This window comes from Colias croceus, chromosome 5 (genome assembly GCF_905220415.1).
Source record: "Colias croceus chromosome 5, ilColCroc2.1".
In the NCBI taxonomy this organism is placed as follows: Eukaryota; Metazoa; Arthropoda; class Insecta; order Lepidoptera; family Pieridae; genus Colias; species Colias croceus.
The window spans coordinates 9829589-9835801 of NC_059541.1; positions in this window are offsets into that span (position 1 = coordinate 9829589).

Below are 6213 nucleotides of genomic sequence, written 5' to 3' on the forward strand. Positions count from 1 at the left end.
GAGGTAATGATTATTTAATTTTAATAACGCTGTTTATATATTAACGTTCTTCCTTGGAGCAACTGCGGTAGTCATAATGTGGTCCCAGATCATATCTTAGGTAATTAATTTTGGAAGCTAAATCTAGTGAAGGTTATCTGTTTTATTTATTTTATAGGCGTGCCCCGTCCTACTTTTAATATCTGCATTTTGTATAGAATTTCGAAGTGCTTTCAAGACAGATACTGTCGATAAATATAAATATTTTATTTACTAAAATAAACTACGATAATTGTATATAATTTTTGTGTCCGATAGTATTTCATTCATCTCGATGTTAAACGAAGATAAGTATTTGGTCTTCGGCTATGTAAATCAGAATCTCCTTTAGTATAACAAGTTATTATTATGTGAAAAGTTTATTATTGTATACAATAACAATAGACATTTGTTGTACGTATAATACTTGACTGTGCGGACGCACGATATAAATTATGTGTATAATAAACATTATAAAGAAAATAATAAAGTTTTGAAAAAATATTTGCGTTTTCTTTCAAAATTTTCTTATAACCAATAATGGAGTAGCAGGTCTTCATCTATTTCAAAAAACTTGATGTCAATTTATCAATGCGCTTTCTGGAAGAGGAAACAAACATGGATAAGCCATGTTACTGGCTTTGTTGTAAATTAAGTAAGTATTTCTGTATCTAGACATTCCTTTAATGTACAAATAAAATCTATATATATATAAACTCAAAGGTGACTGATAATAGTGATCTATCAACGCACAGCCCAAACCACTGGACGTATCGGGCTGAAATTTGGCATGCAGGTAGATGTCATAACGTAGGCGTCCCCTAAGAAAGGATTTCCCGAAATTCTTGCGGGAACGGGGAAAAATGGGGATGCACGTACAAAGTCGTGGGCGGAAGCTAGTATATAATAATACTTCGATATCGATATTGAAATCGCAGACATCTCCTAAATTTCCATTACAATTTATTGAAGTAATATTCTTATGTAGAGCGAGGGATAAATCTAGCGTTCGGAAATATAATACGCACTCCCCTACCTAAATCGCTCCATAAACAACTATCATATCACTTCCAAAGGGTGTCTGGACCCCACGTCTCAAGTATTTGCACCCCAGAAAACTGATGATTAAACGAATATGAATTAGGCGGGACACACCAGAGTTATGCATTATAGATTCAGAATATAACGGAGTTGCAAAACTTTTTGTTTACATGCGAGGAAAATACAGAAATCCGTTTGTAGGCCGTTCTAAACAGTAATGGGGCGGCCCCGACGGCGCCTTATGAATATCTAATCGTGTTGAAAAGAGATGAAAGATGCTTTCCCTAATTCATAGAGACGTATTTACATGTTACGTAGGCAGTCTATCGACGAAAATGTACAAGCTCGTAATAGCACGAAAGTCGCTTATTAAAATTTTATTTTGAGGACGTTTTTCTTATCTCGCGCGTAATGCCTCGTAAACAAATTGTAAAAGTTCGTCTGTATGGATAAGTTCGTTTTCCGTATTAAAAGTTTTAACTTTATAGCCCTGGAGCTAATGTAATATTTAGCGCATTGAAAATTATGTATCATTTACTTTTACTAAAGCATTTTCTCGTTTAGTTGTAGTTAATCTTTTACCATTCATATTTTTCAAAATAAGGAAAAATATTAATTGTAATTTATTACGACAAGATGGTGTCCAGAATATCATTATTTTATCTATTGATTTTCATTGAGGTTTAATTAAGTATTGAGCTTCGAGAAGAGAGGGTAAAAATATTAACGTATTATGGATACACAAGAAAGTATTGATCAGGCTATAAAAAGAATGAAATATGAACGAGACGTGAGGCGTATCTGACAGATGCGATTCAGCAAGATAGATATATTATCTACTTTTTATATTCTTCAGACCTAGAATGCTTTTAGTGTAGGATAAGTATTAAACGTTAGTAAAACCTGACTATATTTTGTCACCTGTTAACCGATCTATTATTTTGTTAATGTATATTTTTTTAAATACAATAGAAAAAATTATAACAAAACACACATTCACAATATCATATTAAAGCAATACGGCAACGTGCTCAGAAATGCAAATCAATTTTGAGTATTTTGTAACTCTGTGTTGGATAACTCGTAAACAAATGATTAGCAAACTTATATCTTTGTAAAACATAATATTTATTTTTGATTTGTATACCACCTTTCTCTGCAGACAAACATACTACCCACGTAATCAGAAAATTCTATAAATAGACGTTCAAAAGGAAAACATGTTGGATATAAAAGAAAACCCGTAAATGTATTATTGCTGTTATTTAATAGATTACGTATTTTCGAAGTAAATTTGTTTGAAGTTCAACTGTAATGGGCCCATTGACAGAACAGAGGCATATTACCTACGCAAGAGCCGTTCTGAATAAATTGGATCATGTGCCTTGTAAAGAAGAGACTTCTCTGTATTCAAGTACTTGGTAGCCGTAACGAATAATATTAAGCTAATGATATTACCTTATACGCTCTACTATAATAAAAGTTATCGTGATCTCTTTAAATATTTGACTCACCGGTTAGCTTGGTTGGTAGTAACCCTGCCTTCCAAGCCAGGGTAAATATTTGTGTGAAGAACATAGATGTTTGCTCTGTATCTGGGTATTAATTATCTACATAAGTTTATTTAAAATTATATACGTATATTTATCAGCCGTCTGGTTTTCATAACGCATAGTATGGGACCAGATCGTGACGTGTGTGAAAATTGTCCCGAAATATTTGTTTATTTATTACTGCTGTGTTCCACAAAACATAATTAAGAAAGACATGATTTTCGATTAAACAAAATTTGAAATGGTTAATTGCACTGTCATTAAATAAGATTTTGGATATAATTGCGATTAATTTAATGGACTTTGGGATATAATCGCGATGGAAACTTAAGTTCAATCATTATTTTTTCATTCATTTATTAACCTAATCTAACCTATCGACAGAACAAAGGTCAGCAACCATGTTTGGCTATTAACTTTTTTCTCTACATTAAGTATTCATTAGATTTGTGTTTGTTTATTAATGGCGGTACTGGCTCTCGTCATAAAGTATTCAAGCCAAGGTTACAGGTTCGTGCGTGCATCGATTTGCAGTAAGGGTAAATAAAAATAAATTTCTAATTTGTACTGTACTTTTATGTAATGTAGCTTGTTTGTAACGCTTTCCAAGTTAAATTTGAGTAATTACTCGTATGATAAAATGTCTTTCTAAAATCAAAGAAATAAAGGCATTGCATAGTATTAGTTTACTCATTTTATAAGTTTGGGAGAGATTTTATTGACGTAAATTAATGGATAATATATTTCAATCAAAAATGGAATATGATTTGTTGCCGAGGTAAGTACAATGATAATTTAAGTTTGAGTACAATAAAATAGAACTTACAATATAAATTTTCCCTGAAATAACGAGCATTGAAATTAGTAAAGCTACAATAAAGAGTATAAGAATGTGTCTAGATTTTTGACGTGACAACGTCTTATAATTCGATAGAGCCGCCTGCACGCACGAAAAAACATGACTCATGCGGCGTTACCTCGCTCTGAGGCGTTCTATGTTAGGCTTGAGGTGCGAGCGAGAGCGCGGAACGAACGACAAAGAAGCACAATCGGACGTTGTCACGTTCAACTATCGTCAGTAAACCGACTTTACAGACAACCATTTTTTTATACTTACGATTTGCGTAAAAGTTTAATAGTCATTGTAAATTAAGTTCACCAGAATATAAACATTTATTATTATAACAGACATAGCAGAACATCAGTAGTTATTTGCATATTATGCCATTTATGAAAATATGTTTCGGAAGGTAACGGCTAATGACCTCGCATGTCATTGATGACTAGCAATAAAACACCGCTCATAAATCCATAACAATCATATACGAATACAATAATGATTTATCATATGCATCCATATGAATAATGTTAATTTGAATTGAATTACCTTGTCACGTATTTCTTAGAATTCTGTATAAGTTTGAGTGATAAAGAGGACTGACACATCTCTTTTAATTCATCTGAGCAATGTTTTACATAGAAAGTTTTTTGGAGTCTTCACACCGGTTAAAAATGGAAAAAAAAATTAAAAATTTTAACGGTAGCAATTTAAATCAATAAGAAAGTATAAATCTTATATTTTAAAAATCGTATATCTATTACTTATATCATACCTTTAATGAGCATGCTCTACTCATAAATTAATAAAATAATCAAGCACATTTACTTTCAATTTCGGTGGCATAAAATATAACACATCAAACAATTGTAAAGACGTTTACTAAGTTTGATAAACGTGATGAATAAATGATTGGACTCACTTTGAATTCCAAGTATCAATTGTCTATAATACGTTCTTTCTGAGAAAATATTTTAACAATTCCCAACATTATATCTTCAGAAATTAAATCTACCGCGGCTCACATTCGCGTATTTTCGCTCTTTGAGAATACACTTATTTCTCGGGACCAACATAAACGAAATTCATAAAGAATTTTTTCTCGCAAACTCAAAGAAATTTCTGTTTATCTTAATAATTAAGAGCATAAAACTTTTAACTTAGTTAAGCTTTGCAACTAGTTATATTAAAGTGGCGAGATTGCTTATCCTGCCAGGGCGGAGTTAATAAAGGTAGTTCTATTTAGGTATATTCGGAAGAGCTGTGTTACTTTCATAAACTTTGACTGTACTTTGTTAATGAAAGTGTTTTAGTTACATCTTTGTTTCGGCTTTAAAGCGGACTTTAAGTTCTTTTAAAATTAATTCTTAGGCGTTATTTCTACCACATAGTACTTTGTACAGTTAAGATAAAAGCTAAGAAAGAATATACTTAGTAATAATAATTAAAGGTAACATTTAGGTGATTACAGGAATATATTTTCTCAAATAATATATCGATGCCGTATTTAGATACTGTATACATCTTGTTTATTGTTTACATCTGTGTAGGTAGAGCTGATTTAAGCTGGTTATATTGAAGCTAAATACATTTATGAAAGATGTAAATAAATTTCTTTGGCTCTTTTTTTGTAATTGTATACGTAGGTGGTTATTGTATATTACGGAGATATTGAGTTCAATAAGTATCTGATATGATGTGCACAGAATATCGTCAACTTCATTGTCGTTAAGAATAATTTGTGAAAGATAACTGAAATAATACATATTATAATCAAAGAGATGAGATATAATTACTCTTATGTCTCCTCGTCGATTAAGGTTAAGTTTTCCAACCCGTATTATCTCCATATTAAAATCTTTATGTAAAAATCGCATCAAATATTAAAACACAGAAAAGGGTCTGTTATTCCATATCTGAAATAACAATAAAAACTGAATAATATATAACTCGTTACTAAATATAATATTAAAATTACATCACATGTACAACTTTCTAGAAAATCACTGGTGTGTACACAAAATAACAACTGTTTTCCTACTAAGCGTGCAAACTTCTGAATCAATACACCGTACTCGCTAGTGTAGGCCAAAGTTGCTGGATTTTCTTTCAAACTCCAAGTGAAGCTTGTTAAACGTACAGGTGAAGCAAAGTGCAAAATTAAAGGGAACGCTTCACACCCGCTCGTTGCGATAAAAACCCCACTCCAAGCATAATAACAGTGTGACGTCATTCTGCGTAGATTGCATTTTAATTGTGAAAACTTAATTGCTGTGTAAAATGTTTTAAATCGCCAAACTGATACGCTGAAAGACTTTGCCTTTCGTGCGAGTTAATTAAATAATACAATACGGGGATGATTATAGTTATTGGAGTGTTTTTGTAAACATGTCATTTGTTTGTTGATATATTATATCACTACATAGTATAAAACAAAGTCGCTTTCTCTGTCCCTTTATATGCTTAAATCTTTAAAACTACGCAACGGATTTTGATGCGGTTTTTTAATAGATAGGAAGATTTTAGTATATCATTTATAAGGTTTTATTTAATAATATTCTGCCTAGCTCGGTGAAAAAATCGTATTTTGAGACCTAAGGAGACCTAGGATTTTCCAATCTTTCGTTTATGAATAACACGACCAACGAGCAGATAGTCATAACATAAAAAGGACAAACGCAAATATGTACATTGTATAAAACCAAACCTTTCCTCTCTACGCATTATTAAACAAAATTAAAATACCGTGAAGAGCAGTATTAT